The sequence below is a fragment of the Eulemur rufifrons genome, chromosome 30 (assembly GCF_041146395.1).
Source record: "Eulemur rufifrons isolate Redbay chromosome 30, OSU_ERuf_1, whole genome shotgun sequence".
Lineage (NCBI taxonomy): Eukaryota > Metazoa > Chordata > Mammalia > Primates > Lemuridae > Eulemur > Eulemur rufifrons.
In genome coordinates, this window is record NC_091012.1 from 35,198,936 (window position 1) to 35,224,334 (window position 25,399).

General features: G+C 37.0%; 1 non-coding gene across 1 annotated transcript; it reads right to left on the reverse strand.

The window, feature by feature from the left end:
* Positions 1-1,588: 1,588 nt before the first annotated feature.
* On the reverse strand, positions 1,589-1,695 carry LOC138379227 (U6 spliceosomal RNA). The gene has a single exon (XR_011232010.1). It is a non-coding gene; the product is annotated as a U6 spliceosomal RNA (small nuclear RNA).
* Between the last annotated feature and the right edge of the window lie 23,704 nt (positions 1,696-25,399).

Consider the following 25,399-nt stretch of genomic DNA (forward strand, 5'->3'; position numbering starts at 1 on the left):
ACATAAGCATAGAGATCTCATAATTTAAAATTCATCACCCCCTGTTCTAAAAAGTCTATGGCAGCCCATTACTTTCAAAAATGAAACCCAATTTCCTATTAAAAGCATTCAAAACATAAGACAAACTCACCCCAAGCTACCATTCCCGTGTAATTTCCCTCCGCTCACACTTCAGATGCACCAACCTTGCCACTTCCTGAGTATGTTCTGTAGAGTTTTAGCTTTGCTTCTGTATCCCTCTGCCTGGAATTCTCTTCCTCACTGCATCCCACCATTTTATGGTTCCCTTCCTTAATATCTAATATATTCCTTCTCTTTGAGCCTATTGCATATTTTTTCCCAATAGGAGCACTGATCACCTATTGAACAATGGTTATTGATACTGAGTCCAACAAAAGAGTGTTCAAATTCAAGCTCTACATTTTTACAAGCTGTGAAACCATGCACCAGTTAATCATTCTAAGCACCCCCCCCCATACATATACACACCACATTTTCTTTGTCCACTTGATGGGCACTTAGGTTGATGACATATCTTCATGATTGTGAATTGTGCTGTAATAAGCATATGACTGCAGGTATCTTTTCGATATAATGACTTCTTTTCCTTTGGGTAGATACCCAGTAATGGGATTGCTGGATTAAATGATAGATCTACTTTTAGTTCTTTGAGAAATTCTCATACCATTTTCCATAGAGGTTGCACTAATTTTTCGATTGTTTTTTATTTCAGAATATTATGGGGGTACAAATGTTTAGGTTACATATATTTACCTTTGCACCACCGGAGTCAGAGCTACAAGCATGCCCATCCCCCAGACAGTACGCACTGCTCCCATTAGGCGTGTATATACCCATCCACTCCTCCCCACTCCCACCTGCCCAACACCTGATGAATGTTACTTAGTATAATTTGACGGTGAGTATATCTGGTGTTTGTTTTTCCATTCTTGTGATACTTTACTTAAAAGAATGGGCTCCAGGTCCATTCAGGATAATACAATAGGTAGTTCATCATTTCTTTTTTGGCTGAGTAGAACTCCATAGTATACATGCGCCACATTTTATTAATCCACTCGTGTATTGATGGGAACTTGGGTTGTTTACACATCCTTGTTATAGTGAATTGTGCTGCCATAAACATTCGAGTGGAGATGTCATTTTTATGCAATACCTTTTTTTCCTTTGGGTAGATACCCAGTAGTGGGATTGCTGGATCAAGTGGTAGTTCTATTTTTAGTTCTTTGAGGTATCTCCATACTACTTTCCACAGAGGTTGCACTAGTTTGCAGTCCCACCAGCAGTGTAGAAGTGTTCCTATCTCTCCACATCCATGCCAACATTTGTTGTTTGGGGACTTTTTGATAAAAGCCATTCTCACTGGAGTTAAATGATATCTCATTGTGGTTTTGATTTGCATTTCCCGGATGACTAGAGGTGTTGAGCATTTTTTCATATGTTTCTTGGCCATTAGTCTATCTTCTTTTTTTTTTTTTTATCATTCTCTCATTTTCTCTTGATCATATTTTTTTTTGAAATAATATGGGAAATATTCATGATAAATTATTAAGTGAACAGTGCAAGTTAAAAAAATATGGAACGCTTCACGAATTTGCGTGTCATCCTTGCGCAAGGGCCATGCTAATCTTCTCTGTATCGTTCCAATTTTAGTATATGTGCTGCCGAAGCGAGCACGTCTATCTTCTTTTGAAAAGTTTCTGTTCATTTTCTTTTTCCCACTTTTTGATAGAGTTGTTTGATTTTTTTCTTGCTTATTTTCCTGACTTCTATATAGATTCTAGTTATTAGCCCTTTATTGGATGTATAGCATGCAAACATATTCTGCCATCCTGTAGGTTGTGTATTTGCTCTAGTGATAGTTTCTTTGACTGAGGTTGCACTAATTTAAATGCCCACCAACAGTATACAAGTGTTCCCTTTTCACTGCATCCACGCCAACATCTATTTTTTTTTTTTATTTTTTAATAATGGCCATTCTGACTAGGGTAAGGTGATATCACATTGTAGTTTTAATTTGCATTTCTCTGATGATCAGTGATGTTGAGCATTTTTTCATCTGTTTGTTGGCCATTTGTATATCTTCTTTTGAAAAATATTTGTTCACTTTTTTAATTAATTAATTTTTAAATTTCAGAATATTATGGGGGTACAAATGCTTTGGTTACATAAATTACCTTTGCACCACCCAAGTCAGAGCTGCAAGTGTGCCCATCCCTCAGACAGCATGCACCGCACCCATTAGGTATGAATTTACCCATCCCCTCCTCCCCCCTCCCACCTGCTCAACACCCAATGAATGTTACTTCTATATGTGCACGTAAGTGTTGATCAATTAGTACCAATTTAATGGTGAGTGCATGTGCTGTTTGTTTTTCCATTCCTGGCTCTCCATTGGAGTAGCCAGGTGGGCAGCTCTGGGGCAGGCTGGCAGGTAGGGAGCCCGTGGTCTGAACACCCCTCAGTCCTGAAGTAGCCCATAGCTGTGGTGGTGAAACTTGTCTTTGAGGCATGTGATAGTGCCTGGGTTCCCATTTCCTTCCCTGGCCCAGCAGCCTGCAGCAGAAGTAGTGGCCTCAGGGCATGGCTCAAAGCCTCAGAGGAGGGGCTCCCAGAATGGCTTTGTGCTGCAGATTCCAGCATTTGAAAGCCTGTGGAACTCCAGGTAAGTTTGAGCAGTGCCACTGTGTGATCTTCAGGAAGCTCCCAATGACAGTCTGGAGGCCTGTGGGGGTCAAGGAGCTCTTCTGTAGCTAAAATGGTAAAGGTCCAAGGTGAGAGTGTGGAGCCCGAAGATTCTCTCACTTACTCCTTCCCTGGGCCTGAGTCCATGGGCCATTCAAGACTCTCAGCAACCCCAAGCGGGCAGACTTGCTTGCCCCTCTTTCACCCTCTGTGTCTCCCATGGCCTTTTTGTTATAGTCAAGCATTCTTTCCCAGATGATCTATAGAAAGCATGGGTATCTAATCAATAGCTTGATTCTTCTCTGAGGAAGAAATACACACCAGCTGCCTCTACTCAGCCATCTTGCCCTCTCCCCGGAGTTGTAAGGATTACATGACCTAATGACTATAACATACTTAACACAGTGTCCAGAACATAGTAAGCACTCAGTAAATGTTAGTTATTATCATTGGTGTTTCTTTCTTTGTTAGAATTGGGTCTTCTAGACCCGTGTCTGGATGCATATAGCACTTATCACAGGCTTTGTAAATAATGAAGACCCAATAAATAATTGTTGAAATTATTTGATTCAAAAGGAGCTGTGGCCATGTTGCTGATGAATCCAAAGATTTGTGAGTAGATTAGAACTTGTACTGAGACAATCATGTGTTCTTATCCAAATATATATCTAATTGTAACAAAAACTTATGATTGCCTTGATTCACTTAGGTTTCATAGCATTCTGCAGATATGATATTTCCTGGGTGCCATGTGACTTCTTGTGGGGTTTTTGGCTATGAAATATTGAAATATTCTAGGTTTTTTACTAACAGAAGAAGATTTGTAGAAAATTTAGAATTTAAATTAGTTGGTTCTTGTTTTTCTTTTTTTTTTTTCTATATTTAGAATTCACTGAGTGAAATAATTTCCTAGTCACAGCTGAATGGGAAACCATAGTGAAACTACAAATTAGGGTAAAATACTATAGCTTCTTGATATATTTGTTCAAAATGCAATTTCCCTCTGCTCCCAATATAATTTACTAAATGTGTACAATCTAATTACATGTCAAATATTTTCTTTCTTGATAATACAACAAGATATTTCTACCATTATAGTGATTATGTGGAATTGGGCCAACTAGGAATGACATACCAAATGCTGAACATCCCACTCAGAGTCTCCTCAACACAAGAGGCTGAGGGAGTGTTGAGCTGGATAACAATGGGGGAGTAATGTACAAATAGCTAGCAAATGCTTAGAGCACAGTTTCAAAAGCACAAAGCCATTTGTTTTTCTTATCCAATTAAATATATTAGTTGTGAAATTCCAAAGTATTATTTATATAAATGTCTATAGTTCAGGGCATACTGTGTAGGCCAGAACACCAATATAGCCCTGTATTAGAAATGTATTTATTTACTTAAATCACAGGAAGCAGAACAAAGGCTCAGACAATAAGACATTTTCAGTACTCCCTGATTCTGACACTGAGTTGGCATTCTTGAAGGTAATTTTGAGACAGTCAAATATGAGAGTCTTACTCTTAGTCTCATATGATTTTGAATAATCATAATTGAACTCATGTTGATTTCAGAATTTTAATAATCAATTATTTCCAAGGTTTTGTTGTAGATTGTGTTGTTTCATATTCCTCATCCCACTCTATCCCCACATTGCAGTAGTGTCCTTCCAAACTCAAATTTGAGTAGAATTGTGTGATTTTCCTTGAAGAGTAGAATAAGATGGAAATAACAGTGAGCTAGCTCCAACTCACTGGATCCCAAAGGAGAATCAGAGAAAAACACAGCAGAGTTATTATCGCAGCAGAGACCAGCCCAGATCAGCCAATGCTCAGAGTTGTGAGCAAGCACACCTGACATTAGCAAAACTGCCTATTCTATCCCAGCCAACCCCTAGATGTGTGAGCCATCACATCTGAGGTAAGAAGACCTGCCCAGCTGAGCCCAGCCTAGATCAGCCAACCCCCACTTGGATGAGCAAGCAAAATTGAGATTAGCAAAATTGTCCAGCAGAGTACAGCCTAGATTAGTTGACCTGCAGAATTGTGAGCTAAACAAATGCTTACCATTTATGCCACTGAGATTTTGTGGTTGTTTGTCATATAGTGTTATTGTGGCCATAGTTAACTGCTAAACTGTGCACAAGATTCATAAAAAGGTTTGTAATATTATGCCATAACAAAACCTCTACTCTCATGAGTGAAGACCAAATAGGTTTATAGAATATTACACAGATGTATCCTGTCAGAATGATTTTATTTCCATTTCTCAGCCTGTCTACTTAGCATAACTCTAAAACATAACTATACTCTCTCATAAACACTTATTGTCAGGAATTAAACCTATCATGCAATTAGTATATTACATTAAAAGGCTGGGAACCACTATCACAGAGTATTTCTTGCAAGACAGTGAATAATATGCAAATAAAATTAAGAAAACAATTTTATTCATTATACCACCAAAAAGGATCAAATGATTAGGAACAACTTTCAGAATGGAAGTGTAAGTCTTGTATACTGAAGATTACAGCACATGGTTGAAAGAAATTAAAGAAAAGCAAAATAAATTGAGAGACATTTCATGTTTATAGATTATAAGTCTCAATAATGTTAAGATGGCAAATTGATCTATAGATTCAATGCAATCACATTCCCAGGTAGCTTTTTTTGCAGAAATTAACAAGTTCTTCCTAAAATCTATATGGAAATGCAAGGTACCTAGGGTAGCCAAAACAATCTGTAAAAAGAACAAAGTTGGAGGATTCATACTTCCTAATTTCAAAACTTATTATAAAGTTATATTAGTAAAGATAGTGTGCTAATGGTACACAGATAGGCATATATATTAGTGGAACTTAACTGAAATTCTCAAAATATACCCCTACACTTATGGTCAATTGATGTTCAATAAAGTTGCCAAGTCAATTTAATAGAAAAGTGTTAGTCTTTTAAACAAATAGTCCCGGGACATTTAGATAGCATATTCAAAGGGATAAATTTACACTATTACCTCACACAATACACAAAAATTAATTCAATATCTATCATATCAAAATGTAAGAGATAAAACTATAAAACTTCTAGAAGAAAATTTTTGTGACCTTGGATTAGGCAAGTTCTTAAATATAACAACAAATGTATGACAACAAATGCATGAGCCATAAAAGAAAATATTGACAAGTTAGACTTTATGTAAATAAAAAATCTATTGTGCTTCAAAAGAGAATATTAAGAAAATGAAAGACAACTCACAAACTAGGAGAAAAATACTTGAAATTCATATATCTGATAAAGGACTGATATCAAAAATAATTAAGAACTCCTACAACTCAATAATAAGACAACCAACCCAAATAAGAAATATTTGAATAGATATTTTAGAAAAAAAATATAGGAATACTAAATAAACACATGAAGAAACGTTCAATATCATTAGTCATTATGAAAATGCAAATTAAAACCACAATGATATACCAATATAAACCACTAGAATAGCTATAACCAAAAAGGCAGATAATAACAAGTGTTTACAAGAATGTGGAAGAATTAGAATCCTTTTATATTACTTGTGGGGATGTAAAATGTTGCCGAACTTTTACAAACAGTTTGACAATTTCTTAAATAGTTAATCATAAACTTATCACACAAAATAGCAATTCTCCTAGATATCTATCCAAGGGATATGCAAATGTTCCCTCAAAGGCTTGTTAGAAAATGTTCATAGAAGCATTTTTTATAACAGTTGTAAACTGAAATCAATCCAAATGTTCATCAACTGGTGAAAGAATAAAATGGCTTATCTATACAATGCAACACTATTCATCAATAAAAAGAAATAGACTACTGATATAACATATTCTAAAACATTAACAAACCTCAAAAACATAATGCTAAGTGAAAAATCCAGATGCAAAGGATGATGTATGATTCTATTTATATGCAATATCTAGAAAATATAAGTTTATAAAGACAGAAAACAGATCACTGCTTGAGTCTGGGTCTGGAAGTGGGTATCAACAACATGTGAGCATGAAGAAAGTTTTTGGAATAATATTAAGTATGAAATGTCTGATTTCCTTTTTTTTTTTTTTTTTTTGTTGAGACAGAGTCTCACTTTGTTGCCCAGGCTAGAGTGAGTGCCGTGGCGTCAGCTTAGCTCACAGCAACCTCAGACTCCTCGGCTTAAGCGATCCTCCTGCCTCAGCCTCCCGAGTAGCTGGGACTACAGGCATGCGCCACTATGCCCGGCTAATTTTTTCTATATAGATTTTTAGTTGTCCATATAATGTCTTTCTATTTTTAGTAGAGACGGGGTCTCGCTCAGGCTGGTCTCGAACTCCTGACCTTGAGCAATCCACCCGCCTCGGCCTCCCAGAGTGCTAGGATTACAGGCATGAGCCACCGCGCCCGGCCTGATTTCCTTAAGTAATAAGTTTGACAGTTGATATCTGTGACATTTCACTTTGACATTTCTTGTTTTATTTTTATTGTGAAGGTACATCCTCAGTCTTTCAAACACATGATGTGCTTGTGATTATCTTTCAAAAATTTTTTAGAGCAATTTTTGTGAAACCATGGATAAGTCAAAAATTTGTGTTATTTTTGAATATGAGTTAGATTGTGGAAACAATGCAGCACAGACAGCTTGAAATGTCAACAAAATGTTTGGAAAGGATGTAGCTAATGAATGCACAGTGCATCGATGGTTTGAGAAGTTCCATCCTGGTGATTTTTATCTTGAAAATGAGCCATGTGGGTGCCTTAAGACCAAGGTGGATAATTATAAGCTGAAAGCCATAGTGAAAGTGAATCCATCTTGACTTATGCATGAATTAGCAACAAGGTTTGATGTTACTATTCCAACAATATTGGACCATTTGAAACAAATAGGCAAGGTAAAGAAGCTGGATAGATGGGTCCCACATAAATTAAACGAGCATCAGAAGATAAATTGTCTCTAAGGTTGCCTTTCTTTGCTGTTACGACATGAAGGTGAATGATTTCTATACCATATTGTTATGTGTGATGAAAAATAGATTCTTTTTGACAATCACAAACATTTGGCACAATGATTGGATAAAGATGAAGTGCTGAAACACAGTCCAAAACCAAATATTCATCAAGAAAAGCTAATGGAATCTGTTTGATTATCCAGCAATGGTAATTATCCACTACAGCTTCATGAAACCTGGTCAATCAGTTACAGTGGATGTCTACTGCAACCAGTTGAATGAAATGATGAGGATGCTCGTGATTAAGCAGCCAAGATTGTTCAATAGAGACAGGCCAATCCTCTTGCAAGACAACACTCGACCACATGTCACACAAACAATGCTGCTCAAACTGCAGAAGCTAGAATGGGAAACTTTTTGTCACCCACTATAATCACCAGACCTTGCACTAACTGACTACCACTTCTTCCAGGCTTTGGACCACTTCTTGTAAGGAAAAATATTCAATTCTCAACAAGCTGTGGAAAATGCCTCTTGCGATTTCATCACCACTTGCTCTCCAGGCTTCTTTGCTGCTGGCATAAACAAGCTACCGTTAAGATGGCAAAACTGTGTTAATAGTTTGGGCACATACTTTGATTAATTATACTGCTTCTTGTTTGAGATATAATAAACTATACTTTTGATTTGAAACTGGACATTTCATATTTAATGATCTAATAGCAATGGTCTAAAGCTGGCCTATGGGGGCACTTTAACAATTCCACAAATTTATTAAAACTCATTGAAATGTACAATAAGAGTAGGTAAATTACATATTATATAAATTGCACAATAAAACTATAAAAATGGCATATGAAAATATATGCTTGTCTGTGCTGCTACCCTAAATGTCATTAAAATAACACAAAAAATAAGACAAATATAAAGTCATAACTTCAAAAAGAACAGAAGAGGAGACTATAACACAAGAGAAAAATAAACAAAATTTTGAAAGATAAACAGCAGATAAAAGTGGATAGAAATGACTTAGCAGAACAAAAAGAGCTAAAGCCTATGTAGCTACAGAAAAAAATAACAAGAATAAGTGAACCAAGTTTTCTTTGGCAAACTGGAGCAACGCCTTGGAATAGTAAACACAATCCATGCATGCCTGCAGAAAGCATGTGTATATTTGAGGTGATGTGAAAGGATAAGGATAGTTCAAAACTCTAGACAAAAAGCTGTTAAACTTCTGTCCCAAATATCAACTCATGTAGGCACATGCCTAAGCCAATAGAAGAAGAAACATAAGGTTTATTTTCTGGAAAAACTATAATTGAGAGGTTCAAGATTGCCTGGTATGATGTTTACTCAATGGTAAACTTAGAACATTCCCCACTAGTCCAATGTTTCAAAAGCTTATGGTGAATTTTTAGGATGTGAATAAAAGTCATTGTTCAGTATACCAAAGAGATAGTGAAAGTAGATCACCAATGAAGAAATGTAAATTTTTTGGAGATAGCATTTAACAGGTTGAGGAAGTTTCTTGCTATGATTCTATTTCTGGGACGTGTTTTTTTTTTTTTTTTTTCTAATCATGAATGGAGGTTAAATTTTGTGAAAGGCTTCTTCCACATCTATTGAGATTATCATATGGTTTCCTTCTTTTGTCTCTTGATATGGCAAATTGCTCTGATTGATATTTGAATGAACTAGCCTTGTGTGCCCAAGGTAAACCCCATTTGGTCATCATGCATTATCCTTTTTATATATTTTTGGATTCTATTTGGTAGTATTTTGTTGAAAATGTTTGCAATGATGTTTATGAGGGGTATTAATGTGCAATTATCTTTTGTTTTAATGTTCTTATCCGTATAATGCTGATTTCATACATTGAGTTAGGAAGGATTTCTTCCTTAAATATATTCTGGAAGAATTTCTGTGGAGTTGTCATTATTTCTTCCTTAAATATCTGATAAAATTTGCCAGTGAAGCCATCTGGACCAGTATTGTTTTTTGTTGTTATTGTTGTTGTTGTTGGAAGTTTTTATTCAATTTCTTAGAATTACATAGCACTATTCATGTTACCTATGTCTCCATCAGTGAGCTTTGGAAGCTTCTGTCTTTTGAGAAATTCATTCATTTCATCTAAATTGTGGATTTTATTGCCAGATGGTTGTTTTTAGTATCCTTTTACTATCCTTTTTAATATTGGCATTGTCTTATAGTGATTCCCCCTATTTCATTTCTGATATTTGTAATTGGTTTCTTCTTTTTTATCCCTTGGTCAGTCTGGCTAGAAATTTATCAATTTTATTGACTTTTCCAAGGAACCTGCTTTTGATTTAATTTATTCTTCCTACTTTTTTTTGTTTCTCAATTTCACTGCTCTTATCTTTATATATATTTTTTCCTTCTCGCTTTTTGTTAAATGTCCTCTTCTTTACCTAGTCTTTTTTGGTGAAATCATATATGATTGACATGAGATCTTTCTTCTTTTATGGCATAAGCATTAAATGTTATAAATTTTCCTCTCAGCGCTGCTTTATCTGTATCTAACAAATTCTGGTATGTTGTGTTTTTATCATTGAACTCAAAAAAATTTCTAATTTCCCTTGTGATTTCCACTTTGACCCATGGGGATTATTCAGTAATATTTCCTTTTCTGAGTTCTAGTTTAATTCTGTTACACTCGGAGAACATAGTTTTTGTATAGTTTTAACTATTTTCAATGTGTAAGCTTTGTTTTGTGGCCCAGAATATGTTCAATCTTTGTGACTATCACTTGTGCATTTTCTTAACAATGTCTTTTGAAGAGTAAAAGTTTTAAATTTTGATGGAGTAGGATTTGCTGGTTGTTACTATGTTGCACTGATGCCCTGCAGAGAGATTATGAAGAAAAGGGTGGTTAACAAATAGTTAAAAGCCAAGTGTGAGATCCAGAGTGTCTCTGAGGTAGCCTAATGAGAGGCTTCCATGGGAGAACAAGCACATCTGAGGAGTAAATTTGGGATTTTCTAATTAAGGTCCTAGAGGCCCAGAGATTTTTAAATTATTAGCCAAGCTAAGTCTATTATGCTAAAGTCAAGTCTGTTGTTAGGAGGGATGCTAAAATATGAGATGAGGGTATCTGAGAGGGTAGTCTAAAGAATTTGGGCTCTGTAGACCCCCCTAAATCCCTCAGAGCTTGCAAAAATGGCTCACCATTCTGGAGTAAGAACTAGTACATTTCCTCTGAGGGAAGAAATTGCAAAGGCTTCTCTTTCCGTCTTCCAGGGCAACTGGTACCCCCATCTCCAGAGGTATCCTTCCTCCTCTCCTGGTTGTCAGGACAATAACTAGGTTTAAATCTCATCATAACCTGGCTCTGGATATGATGGCTTTCATAAGGAGGAAAGAGATTACACTCTGAAGGACCTGCAACAATTTGCTAGCATATCCTGCAGAAGTCATAGTATTCCCTGGGATTGGATTTTGATGTTTCTACAAGGGAGCTGAAATGTTGGAATGTAAGACTGAGTTACCAAGAATTCATTGACTTAGGGCACTTCTTTAGGGCACGAGATTTAACACCCAGGCAAGGACTTCCTGGATGGGGCAAACTCACTGCTAGCGTGTCTCTTAGAAGCCTGAAGAAAGCGATGTGTTATGCTGTGGGAAGTGAAAATGCCAGAGTTACCCTGACAGATGGTAGAGGAAGGAATAAAAAGGCTCAGGGAGGTGGGAATGCTGGAATGAATATATTATGTGAGGCCATAAAACCCATCAGAGAATTATGTTCTACGGGAGACCAAAGGACTCACCAAGGCCCTCAGGAATGTGCTAGTGAGAGGGGAACTAGCAGCACTGAGTTCAATGTTGGCTTTCTTCTATAGGCAGAAGTAGAAGTGATCACAGAGCTTGTCTTGTTAACAGCCATGGGGGTGATGGGTAATAGAGTAATAGAGAGGCCAGAAGCCAGAACTGACATATTCTCCAATAAAGATAATTTTTTAAAAAGAGTTACTCATGTGATTCTGAGGTACATCTAAGTTTGGAATTCTCCAGTATTCTTTCCATTAAAAGTATATGATTCCTTTCTTGTTTCCTTAGGTCTGCTCATAAACAGACAACAATTCTTTTTCTCCCATAATAAAAGTATTGCTCATTATAGAAACTTAGGGGAAAAGGAGATCAAAAAGAAGACAGAAATAATTTTTGGCACCAAGTATAACACTAAAGTGAGCATTCTTGCAGCTAAGTCTCTGTGCATTTTCATGATTATTTCCTTCAGATAAATCCCTAGAAACAGAAAGGCTATGTCCTAGCTGATGCACATTTTTAAGGTTTTTGGCACATGCTGCCAGATTGCCTCCAGAGTCTCAACGGATTACTCTTCCAATTTCAGCCTATCAACATTGTCATACCCCATTCCATTACCAACATCAGTTATTATAATTTTGTATGATTTCACCAGTTTAATAGGTAAAATTATGTCTCACTTTATTTGCATCACGTTATTATATTGAGATTGAACTTTTTATTTTTTTATCTTATCTTCATGATTGTTTGCTCTCTGGGTTTCTTTTTCAAATTAATATTTGTCAATTTGGAGGAAATGTCACTTTATCTTTTTTATTTGTAACGGGACTTTAATAGGAGGAAATTTTTTCCTAAATTTGTCATTTGGCTTCAATTTTCTTCATAGTATTTTTTCCTTATATAAGGTTTTGTTGGTTTGCTAGATTTTGTTACATCATGTATGACATCTTTCCTTCTTCCACTAAATTGACATTGCATTTTAATCATATGTTTATATCTAATATATATGTGATATCTATCAATAGTATCTTTTTTGTTTCACTGAGCTGACTCTTTCTGTGATAACAGCATGTTTTTAAAATTATTTTGTAATACAAGTACCCTCTAATTTTTTACACAATTTTCTTTCATTTATTTATTTATTTATTTATTTTTATTTCAAAATATTAAGGATGTACAGATATTTTTGTTACATGGATACCTTGTATAATGTCTAAGTCAGGGCTTTTAGTTTGCCTGTCACCAGAATAGTGTTAATTGTACCCAAAAGGTAAGTTTTTATCCCTCACCCTCTTCCCACCCTACCTTTTTTAGATGTTTATTTTCCATCAACATTCTAACCATCTTAAGGCTTAAGATCCTGAGGAAGAGCAGCTTAAGACCACTCAGTGGTTGTTCCTACCTATTCAGTGGCCTGAGCAGTGGGAGCTGTGTGGCAGGCTGAGTGCTCCAGTTTTCAGTGGGGACCTTCTGAATGGGCACAGAGGGCACCTGCATGCCTTAGGTCCAGTCTGCAACCTCTGGTTGAGTAGCAATAAACTCGGTGGCTAGAGCAGTCCATTCACCCTGAAATTCCTCGTTGGTCACAGCTTTTCAGCAGCAGCCTGCTCTTCCGTTTCAATCTCTTCAGTATCTCTGTGGAAGTAGAGACGAGGCATGATCTCCCATGGATATTCACGGGAAATGGTGCCACTCGTGCAGAAATTCTCAGGCCAGCATCCATCACATCAGACCCACTGAGTGAGCTCCCTTGTTGCATGGGATGGCAACGTCCACATAATGCAGAAGAGAATCTGTGTTACACAGAGCAATGGTAGGCAGGTTAACATAAGATGCCTCTGTGAAAGGCTGGTGGTCAGCCCTAGGATCAGTAGCCACCAGAAGATGTGGCTCCCACAATGCTGCCTGGATCTGGTTAGTAAAGGTTCTAGGAGTGAAGCGGCCAGCAATAGAAGTGGCTCCAGTGGCAACAACAAACTTCAGCACAGCTCTCTTCCCCTTCCCACTCTCATCATCTTCCTCACTAAAAGTTTTATTTAGTGATCTTATACTAATACTCACTTCCCTTGCCTACCAAATACACCATACATCTTTTGCCAAAATAGTAAACAGACAGATATATAGAAGAATTAAAAAGCAAGGCAGGAAGGCAAACACTGAGATAAATGGATATCTAAGGAAAGGATGGCTGTGCTTTAGGGCCTTAGAAAGGATGCATGACGAAAGTTTGACTCATTGATTCAATAAAGTAGTTTAATTGATTCTCAGAGTTTGGTGTTATAAATTGTTAGCTCCCGTCTCCAGGCAGTGGTTATTATAAGCCTGGCATTTCACTGCGATGATGAGGACAAACTCCCTTCAGCAACTTGAAAAGCCATTTGAGCTGGAAAGGATAGAGATGGTGCCAATCAGTGTGAAGGTGTTAGTGGAAAGCAATCACAGTTTCCATCAGAGGTATCATTCTCATTAATGAGTTTGAGACTTTAATGGAATTGTGTAGCATTGCATGTGTTTGACTGTATTCATGTGTTTTAAGGATTAAAACAAAAACAAAGAATACGGACATTTTAAAGGCATACTATTTAAATTGAATAAGAAAAAAATTTTTTTCAAGGCAGTTTATGAAACCAAGAAAATAAACCCTATAGTACTTTTATCATGCATCCTGATTTTTAATTACATGCTGTTTAGCACTTTATTATACACTTCCTTTTCCTTTGGGGTATTTGTGTTAAGAATGTTAATTCTATCTCCCCAGTAAAGTTATAAAATCACTGAAGACGTATATACGGAGAGACACTACATAAAAATGCATGGTTGAAGTCACCTACAACAATGTGATAATCCGGCCGGGCGCGGTGGCTCACGCCTGTAATCCTAGCACTCTGGGAGGCCGAGGTGGGCGGATCGTTTGAGCTCAGGAGTTCGAGACCAGCCTGAGCAAGAGCAAGACCCCATCTCTACTAAAAATAGAAAGAAATTATATGGACAGCTAAAAATATATATATAGAAAAAATTAGCCGGGCATGGTGGTGCATGCCTGTAGTCCCAGCTACTTGGGAGGCTGAGACAGGAGGATCGCTTGAGCCCAGGAGTTTGAGGTTGCTGTGAGCTAGGCTGACGCCACGGCACTCACTCTAGCACTCACTCTAGCCTGGGCAACAGAGTGAGACTCTGTCTCAAAAAAAAAAAAAAAAAAAAAAAAAAAACAAAAAACAAAACAATGTGATAATCCATTTGGACTGAAATATTGCCAACTTTTTACTTGTGCTTCCATTTTTATTTGCAATATCATAAACACATGTTCAGGTTTTCATTTATATAGCACATTGCCTGTTGCATGAAGGCTAAATTTAAGGGGGACAAGAATGGAGATGAGAAAAGTTGAGATACTACTGCACCAGTGCAGGGGAGATACAACAAAAACCTGGATTAGGTATAGGCATGGAGAAGAGGGGACAGATTTATGGCCTGCTTAGGAGGCAAAATATGCAGAATTTGATTGGTAGGATGTAGCAACATAGAATATGTAGTCGAGAGTTGACTTGACTACAAAATTTAGGTTTGCATTTTAGTCATCTTTTAGTTGTATCATTTGGGGCACTTAAAGATTTATTTATATCATCTTTGATCTTGTTTCACAATTTGAAAAATTGTGTACAATAATACCTTCCACATAAGGTTGTTGTGTGGATTAAATTGACTATATAACAATGCTTTATCAACTCTAAAGCACTTCATTAAATTACTATATCTCAAAAGAATACTCAAAAGATATTTCTAGATCCATGTACAAAAAAGATCAATTAATTATATCTGTATCTTTTTTCCCTTTGTATAAGAGAGTATTTAAAAGGTGACCTTGATGAAGTATTTTAAGTATCATATAACTTGTTTCCTTTGTTGCCAAGAAAGATACTAGAGTATGGTAATAATATAAAAAGATAGAATACAAATCATTCCTTAAGAGCTAGGCTCAAATTCTAGGTCTCAGTAAGTTGGTGGTAAAGTAGTATCTTATCCCTTGACCTTATCTTACTCATCCATAAAACCAGGGTATTGGACCAAGTTCTTCTTATTTCTACCATAAGATAATAACTAGCTCTCAACTGCCAACATTTCTTCTATTAATCCACTTCAACAAGAGCTACCAGCCGAGTTTCAACTCTTGCAAACCTATTGGAAATGATAACCTTCCTAATAGAGAAATTAACTCTTATTTTCCTGCAGCTTCATCAGGGAATACTGAGTGGTATGTTTTTTGCCTTTATATTCTTCCTCAAAAGATAATCTTGGCCTTATATCTTGGAGGTTGATTTTTCCTAAGACCAAGATTAGATAATTGTTGTTTTTCTTAGTCTGGCTTCCCTGTTTTCCTCCATGTTAAAAGCTTTGTTCTACTTACTCCCCATTTCATAGTTGAAGGCAAGTCTTCCCATTCTTTAAGGCCTACCTCTTCCCCAGAGTTTGCTGGGTTTTTATTTTATTGTTGAAGGATGCACTAGTCCATTTGTTTAGTAACATAAACTATTTTTGCAAAGACTATATTCTTTGTCACGTATGGTCACTGCAGTCTCTCTTCCTTAACTTGTGTTCAGCTAGTGTTTTGACAGATATTACCTTCCATCCAGAAGCACAAACAAACAAACAAATGACACCTCCCCAGGGATTTTTTCCCATGTATTAGGTAGTCTATCGTATATTTCAACTATAATTTTTTGCCCCCAGCAAATGAGGGTTGCTAGTTCAGCTTTCAGTGCTTTCCAGCAAAGTCTACCATTTTTCCAGCCTGAGTCCCAAGTTAGGTAAAACAGATATAAGTTCCTTGCATTAGTTTTTCAGCTAGCCCCTAGACAGATTAGAACAAATATACACAATAATTTTTGAATAAGGTCTGCTCTGCTCCCTCTAGAACCAGGGACCATGGTCCCACACTGGGAATACAGGTTGCCACTGCTTAGAGACAAGACAACTGCCATACAGGGGAGAAGATGGAGCAAGGATGAGTAAAAACATCATAAAACTTTTCTACCATTTTAAGTTGCTTTTTTCTTGATTCACTATTAGCATGGTTGCTGTAAACATTTGACTATTTTCCAGAGTTCTGATAAGGTTGGTTTTGATAGTTTTTGCTCATTTTTCAACATTTCTTTAGAGTGGGGGGTAGAGGTGGGATGGAAAGCATGTCACTGCCTACTCTACCATTTATGCTGATGTGACTCATTTATACTATCTTTTATAATTACATAATTACCTGAATCAGTGCTTTTTATTTTTCCTGTGGACTTGAATTACTGTCTGGGGTCATTTTCTTTCAGTTAAAGAACTTTCTTTCTTGTAAAAAAAAAAAAAAGTTAGCTAGCAATAAATTCTCTCAGGTTTGCTTTTTTTTTTTAATTTGGGGATGGGTATATACACACCTAATGGGTGTGGTATGCACCATCTGGGGGATGGACACAATTGAAGCTCTGACTCAGGTGGGGCAAAGGCAATAAATGTAGCCTAAACATTTGTACCCCTGTAATATGCTGAAATAAAAAAAAATTTTAATTAAAAAATAAAAAATAAATAAAAACATGAGGATGTTGGGGGGTACTAAGATTACCCACAATAAAAAAAATTGGGAATGCCTTTATTTCCTCTTAATTTTTAACATAAGGTTTCTCTAAATATAGAATTTGGAGTTCACAGTTTTTTTTTTCTTTGAACACTTTCAATATGCTATCACACTGCTTTCTGGCCTCCAGTGTTTTTTATGAAAAGTTAGCTATTAATTTCTTCAGTGGTCCATTATAAGTGATGAATCACTTTTCTCTTGCTGTTTTAAAATCTTTTTTTTCCTTTTTTTGTCTTTCAACAAAAGATATTAAGGTCTTTTGCTAAGATGTGACTATTTTTGGATCTCTACCTTTATCTTGTTTGGAATTTTTTGAGATTCTTAGTTATGTAGATTAATGTTTTTTTTAAAGAATTTGGGAAGTTTTGAGCCATTATTTCTTCAAATACTTTTTCTTCTCCTTTCTTTCTTCTTCTGTCACCCCCATTATGCATATGTTGGTGTACTTAATGGTGTCCCACATGTCCCTAAGTCTCTGTTCATTTTCCTTCTTTCTTCTCTCTCTGTTCTTCAGATTGCATAATCCCTATTGATCTATCTTTAAGTACATTAATTCTTTCTTCTACCAGCATAAATCTACTATTGAGCACCTCTAGTGAATTTTTCATTTCATTGAATTTTCAGCTCCAGAATTTTCATTTGGTGCTTTTAAAATTATTATTTTAATTGACAAATAGTAATTATACATATTTATTGGGTACAATGTGATGCTTTGATATAAGTATACAATGTGGAATGAGTAAATCAAGCTGATTAACATATCCATCACCTCACTTATTTTTTGTGGTGAGACATTTGAAATTTTCTCTCTTAGCAAGTTTGAAACATACAATACATTATTATTAACTATAGTCAACACACTATGCAATAGATCTCAAAAACTTATTCCACTTCCCTAACTGTAACTTTGTGCCCATTAACCAGTGCCTCCCCTTTCCCTATCCACCCCACCCTCCTAGATTCTGGTAACCATTCTACTCTCTACTTCTATAAGTTTGACATTTTCAGATTCATATATAAGTGAGATCATGCAGTATTTGTCTTTCTGTGTCTGGCTTAGTTCACTTAGCATGCCCTTCAGGTTCATCCATGTCATGGCAAATGACAGGATTTCCTTCTTTTTAAAGTCTAAATAGTATTCCATGACAACATACACCATAATTTTTTTATCCATTCATCCATTGCTGATCAGCTAGGTTGTTTCCATATCTTTACTATTATGAATAATGCTGCAATGAACATGGGAGTGTTTAGTGGCTGTCTGAATTACTTTAATAAAGCCTATTTTATTCTGCAGTGGAGGCCTGTGATGTTGCTCTTTGGACAGTGCAGCTCTGATATGCACATAGACACCCTGAGATGACAATGCTCTTAGCATGGCTGTCTTTGGATGTCTTTCCCTGACAACACCTAGCAGATGCTAAGCTCCACTAATTGCAGGCAATTACTCTCTTACTTTAATTTTTGAAGCTTATTTTTAATAAACTTTCTTCCCAGAATACTCTAACTTCTAGAGAAAGAAGGTAGAGGTTACAGAAACCATGGTGGCATTCAATTTCAAAGGAGCCAAGGCACAAAGCTGAAAACTTTGAGGGTTAGTAGGTATGGCTCTAACAGAGTGACAGTTGAACGATGGTAATATTTGTGGTGGTGCTGTTGGCAAGAAAGGTGCAGTGAGATTAGAATTTTCGAAAGTCCTACTGTAAAATGCTAAGAATTGTTAATACATGAATTCCTCCTATGTTTCCTTCTTCCTACTTGCTAAAAAGAATTCAAGTTTGATATGCACTGGTCTCTTCTTTTCCTGCACAATGGAAGGAGGGTTCTGCCTTATCAGGCTCACTCTTGGAGTTTTGTGACATAGAATAAATCAAGAATAAAGAAGAAGGGCAGGAGCATAAAATGTTAATAATAGGTACATATAGGGGAGATCTAGAGGGGAATTTTTAGGGGTTATGAGGAGAAGAACTGTGATTTGTAAAGGAAATGGATGAAAGAGAAATGGGACATATTAAGGAAGAGTTGCTATGGTTTATGAATCCCTATTCACAGTAGTACTGGTTATTCTCCGTTTGTTCCTGCAGATTCCTTCTATACCATTCTCTGTTTTGCTCTGTGCCCTTGCAGGCTCTAGGTACTACATCTCCCAGGTACCTAGCTGGGGCTTCTGGTCAGAGTCAGTTAATAGAAGGCATTAGCATAAGATCAAACTATGAAAAGAGAGAGATGTTGGATAGTGTGTTGATTCTCCACCCCACAACTAACCTAGTTATGCTTTTGGAAGTACTGCAGTCCTTTATTAAGGGTTATAACTCCTGTTTAGAAGCCCTTTTCCCATAGCTACACCTTCTGCTGAGGTCTAGTAACACCACTCCACCCCTGGTTCCTTCACTCCTAGTTATGGTAGTAGCTTCCCTCTGTTCTTAGTCCCAGGTATCTCACTGTCTTTGTTGGTTTCCCCTACCTTACCTACATCTTTGTAAAAATGGCTCATGTATTAAATATTACTCAATCATACCCTTTGAGCATGGCATCTATGTGTTGCTGGGACTCTGACTGATACAGCAGTGTTTAAGAAATACAAATGAAGACATCACTTATTTTGAAATTACTCTTGATTGCATAGATTGTTTTTGGCTAGGATACAACTCTAGGACTAAACACATGAATAACAACCTTGTAGGTGTCTTACAATATACGGTAATTTTAGCCTCTTATGTAAAGTTCTATGACTCTAACTATGAAAGAGGCATGAGAGAATGAATTATGTTTCTGGCAGGGTTTTGAGGTAACATCAGATAAATTTAGAAGAGAAATAGATAGATTCCATACTTATTGCACTATCTGCAGGCTTCATGATTTTAGATATGTAATTTCATTTCCTAATGGCTCCGACTTGTCTTAATGAAGTCAGCTAATGCTTTCCTTTAATTTTAATAGAAACTAATTTTATTTCCTTCTTGCCTTTCTAAATTATTTCTCCTCCATCACCAAAAGGGCTATAGCTGACACATTTGGACTGCCTGGGTGCCTAGACTCAGTACTTAATAGGCTTTACCAATAATATGTACCTATAGGATATAATGCTTATTAAAAGAGATTCTGGTGCGTTTAGAAACCTTGTGGCAATATTTGATTCCAAACAAACAATTCAGGAACAACATTTATAATTTCAGCCCCCTGGGTAACTTTTTCAGCTGTTCCTGGTGATTGGTGGATAGCACTGTATGACCAATGAGAAAGCAGTTGCTTTCCCTGGCTCTTGAGAAACCATCACTTCTTTCTTTATTTACACTGGACTTTCTGCCTTTGTCCAATAGGCACATTCATGAAGAGTTGCATATGGAGAAAAATCATTCTAAAATGCACTATTAAAAGAAAATCCTAATGTGAATCTCTTTATAAAGAAATGGCTTCTAATTTATTTTTATGCAAATTCAATATAGGAAATACCAGTTTTACATGTAAAGTGTTGTACATTTGTAACATGTTTGCTTTTTCTCAGCATCTCCTAAAGTACCTGCAGAGTCTAGCTAGGAAAACAACTTGGCTCTAACATGCATTTGTATCTTTCAGCTATTTTTTGAATTAAATTCTTTGTAATGTCTGGGCTCTCAGCCACTATTTCAGTTTATTTGGGAGAAACCTTTATGGCTGATCCTAGGCAAGGTAAGTAGGGCAGCCTCCTTGGCAATGCTGCTGTTTGCATTATTCCTAGCAAAGATAATTCTTTCTTTGTCTTCCTCTCTTGCATTCTCAGAAAAGTCTTCCCATATGACCTTTAGCTCAGCTCTTCAATTCCTCGACTTCTCTGATGAGTCAATATGAGATCTTCATGAATGCGGTCCATCATCAGGCATTTGGGGTGCAGCTGGAAGATGACCGAACCTCCCAACAGAGCATACCCTATCCTGACAAGCCCATGCCCTGCCAGGCCCATCTGGCTGAAGTCTTCAGAACAAAGATGTACAAAGTAGACCAAAGAGCCTTTAGAAGTCATTAAATTTTCCCTCCTGCCTTTTTTAATAACATATTAAATGTTATGCTTTAATGAATTGTTTATTTTAATCTCCCTTTATAAGCCCCAGATTGTTATACAAGAGACTTTCAAAACCCAGAGGGCAGAAATGGTTTGTCTTTAGTTAATAGTCTGGAAAAAGAAGTCTCATGTCTAGTCTCCTTTCACTTTCTAGCCTTACTATGCCTGTGTCTGTGTCTGTGTCTTAAGTTCTTACACTCCAAGGGGCCAAGAAAAAATGAGAGCAAAGTGAACTGGAAGTGAATATCTGTTCACTGAGCACTTATTATGTGCCAGATCCTTGTTATAGGGGCTTTATATACAGTATTTTAGGTAATCCTCATTAAACATTAGTAAATAGATGCTATTATTACTTCCATTTGACAAATGAGAAGGCAAGCAAAGTTGATTGAAGTCACAAAATATATATTGGATGGCAGATCTGAGTTCTGAACCCAGGTTTATCTGGTTCCAGAATCTATGCACTTCTCATCATACCATGATACCTCCCACTTTGGAAAGCACCCATCTCTCTGAGTTTCCTGTCCATTTTGAACTAGGTTTTCATGGCTGGACAATGCCCCTGACAGCATTATATCAAACTATAAAAGATGTTTGGCTATTACGGTGCATCTCTCAGTCTCTTGGTAAGACTGCACCTACATTATGAGATGATGTGGAAGAATCATGAACTTTAATCCACTACCAAGATCCCCTTATACTTGCTTATAGGAATGTATTTAATATTTTATTTTAGAATCAGAATGTTTGCATTTTCATACTACTTTTCTCACACTCACAGCCTCTCCCACACTCACACTTCAGACTGAATCAGTGTTGGCATTGTTCTGTGGTACTTCTCCCCCTCACCCAATAACCACGAGATGGAGTGAAAAGGCAGCAGGAAATTAGCTACAACTATGTGACCAGCGACACTAAGTGCTTCCAAATCTTGAGGAACCATCTAGGATCTGGGTCTTATCCTGGAGTTTTTCAGTCTTAAAGATACCACTGCTAACCTCTTGTACTACTGGTGCTTCATCTGCTCTATGTATTATAGGTGCTGTTCAGGGGAACCTACCCAGGGTGTCCCTGCTGCCACTTGAAGTTTCCTAGACTTCTTTTGGTTGTATGACTTTTTGAGTAGCTAGGGCTCCTGGGGTCTATTGGTTTTGGTGGAGGTGAGCAACCATGAGAACTCCCTGCAACTAGCAATAGAAGAAGACAGAGCTGATGAAGAGTGACTCAGTTTACTCCTCCTGGGCTTCCTAAACCATCTGGTAGCTGTTCGTTCTTTTAACTTACATATATCTCTTAACCAAATCTTCACTGGCTTATTAAGTTTGTCAGCCTTTAAATAACTGGCAACATTGGGCTGCCAGATATAAGACAGGAGAATGTTATTTCTTTTTTTTTTTTTTTTGTTGAGACAGAGTCTCACTTTGTTGCCCAGGCTAGAGTGAGTGCCGTGGCATCAGCTTAGCTCACAGCAACCTCAAACTCCTGGGCTCAAGCGATCCTACTGCCTCAGCCTCCCGAGTAGCTGGGACTACAGGCATGCGCCACTATGCCCGGCTAATTTTTTCTATGTAGATTTTTAGGTGTCCATATAATGTCTTTCTATTTTTAGTAGAGACGGGGTCTCGCTCAGGCTGGTCTCGAACTCCTGACCTTGAGCAATCCACCCGCCTCGGCCTCCCAGAGTGCTAGGATTACAGGCGTGAGCCACCGCGCCCGGCCGAGAATGTTATTTCATATGAACCTCCCAGACCTCCCTAGTGACTCTCTGGAAGAGGCTCTCAGAGCCTTGAAGAATATCAGGTAAAATCAGGAAAGATCATAAAATTCTGTTTCAAAAATCCCCCCTTAAGAAGTATGAGAGCCTAATTGGGCACTGGCCAATTAGGATGGATGCAGATAATAGGTAGGGAAGTATAGGAGCATATTAGCTGAATGTCACAACCACATTAGGAGTTATTATTATTATTTTACTGATAGGGCTGCATGATCAAGAAAGATTGGAGACATGTTTTAGCAGTCATCTCATTAACCTTTTGCTTTCCATTACTAGGTGGAAACTTGGAATTTTCATTTCTGCCAAGGCTCTGCCAAGAGCTGTCTTGGAGAAACTTTGTGGATGTGAGTAGAACATTTAACAAGAGAAGATGGAGCTTTTGGCTACTTCTCTACATGCCTTTCTTCCTTATCACTCTCTTATTTTCTTGAGATGCTGTAAACTATGCGAAGTTCTTATTCCTCTGTTCTTTTCTAAAAACTCCTCAGCTGGTGGTCATGGCTGTGCTACTGGGAACTAGTGGCATGTTGATCCAAGTGTCAATGAGGAATGCTTGTGTATTATTCAGTCTATTCTCTTACTGCTAGGTAGTACTGCTTTCAAACTTCAAATTACATGTGACAGTGCTTTGTCACTTCTCCTCATATTTCCCCATTTCTTTCAGAAAGAGGCCCCCATAGATCCCTGAAAAGAAAAAAACGATACTTCATGCTTTCTGTCCTTCAATCCTCCCTTCATCTGACGCTCAATTCCATTTCCCCAGCCTCCTATGGCTAGTAACAGGGAATAACAAGGCAACGTACTTCACAAGCAAAATCTCCATTTGCCTCAGAGTTTCCTAATCCTCCAAGACTCCCAATGATTTCTTGTTGGCTTTGTCCTCTAAGTGGCTAAAGCAAACCAGGGATCAATCTGAATACAGGAAAGAGAAACCAGGTCTAATGAAGGCTCACACAGAAACATGTACAGAAAGGGGCAGTTGACTAGGGAAGTGAAACTTGTTTCCCTTATTTCTGAAGTGTGGTTTTGATTAGGGGTAGAAACATAGAGATTCCGTGACAGTAATTTGAGATTCACAGGTTTTTGCCTCTCTCTGGCCCTGGCACTTTATCACTGTGAGCCCTTGTCAGAGCTCTGCTCTTTTGTATCATTCATAATCTCCTCTGTCAGCTGTAAGGTCTTGAAGAGCCACATAGTTAACGATTCTCTAACTATGAGTCACCAAAATTGAGCCCAAAAATAAAAACAGCTGTCTTATTAGTAAACCTTACTAATACACAAATACAATTATTCTCCTAGTCCTTTTTAATGGGAATTAACAGAGATGCAGTTGGAAAGATTAACCCTAACTACTTTAATAAAAATATAAATAGGGCACATAATAACATATTTCAAGACCTTATTATAATGAACTACCCAGCTTGAAACTTCCTTTGGTATTTACCATGAACCTATGTCAATCCACTGCTTCAAGATTAGAATGAATAAAAAATAGGCAAAGAAAAATGAATGCTATGATAGGAAGCAGCCAACAGTCAAGACTCCAACCTCAGCAGATCAGTGACTTAGCATTATTTAATGACTATTTTCAAATATCTAGTTGTTGAGGAGAACTTTTTATTATGTTTTTTACTGAAAAGCATTTTTAGAAGGGCTGACACAATTTTTTTCCTTTATCCTTTCCCACATCTCCAGTTAATTTAATGCTACAGCTATAACTGCTTAATCTTTCTGAGCTAGAAATCCTGTTCAATCCTTCAACATCTAATATGTAATGGATTGATCACCTATATCTTCTGTCTAGACCAGAATAGGTCCTTAGTGAGTTTTCAGGTCATTGAAAATATTTTCCCTTTTCTAACTACCCCCTCCCCATTCAATATACAGATAAGAAAATAAGGTTGGTTGCAATCTAGTGACAGAGTCAAAATTAGAGCTCAGATCTCCTGATTCCCAGATGAGTGGTCTTCACAATGTCAAATATTCATTACCAGAGCTGCTTTCAAGAAGTAAGGCACTCAGTCTTCCCTACAAGGGGCCTGTTTGAGACTTGTTGACAGCTACCAAAGTGCTTCACATTTCACTGGAGGTTACTATGCCTTCAGCGAGATCTTTTAGAAAGGAGCTTCAGAACAGCTAGCAAAACAAGCATCAGACAGTTATCTTGACAATGCATATATTCTTGAGATTCCCTGTTAGAGCACTGATAAAAATCAACAAAAAGATTAAAGTTAATAAGAATAGACAAGTGGATGCAGAACCAATGATGTAAGCAAATGAACAATTTTATTGCAGAAAATACTTTTTGACAATATGCACAATAAGATGCCTATATAAAAATAGATTTAAATTATATACAGTTTCACCAAATGGTAACAAGAGTGAGTAGTATTTGAATGGTAAGTTTCCAAGTGAATTTCATTTTTATTTTGTGCTTCTGATTTTCCAAATGCTCTAACGTGACAATAAATTATTCCATTGACTAAAAAAATTTTAATTGCTTTGAGACTTGAGATAAATGTGTAT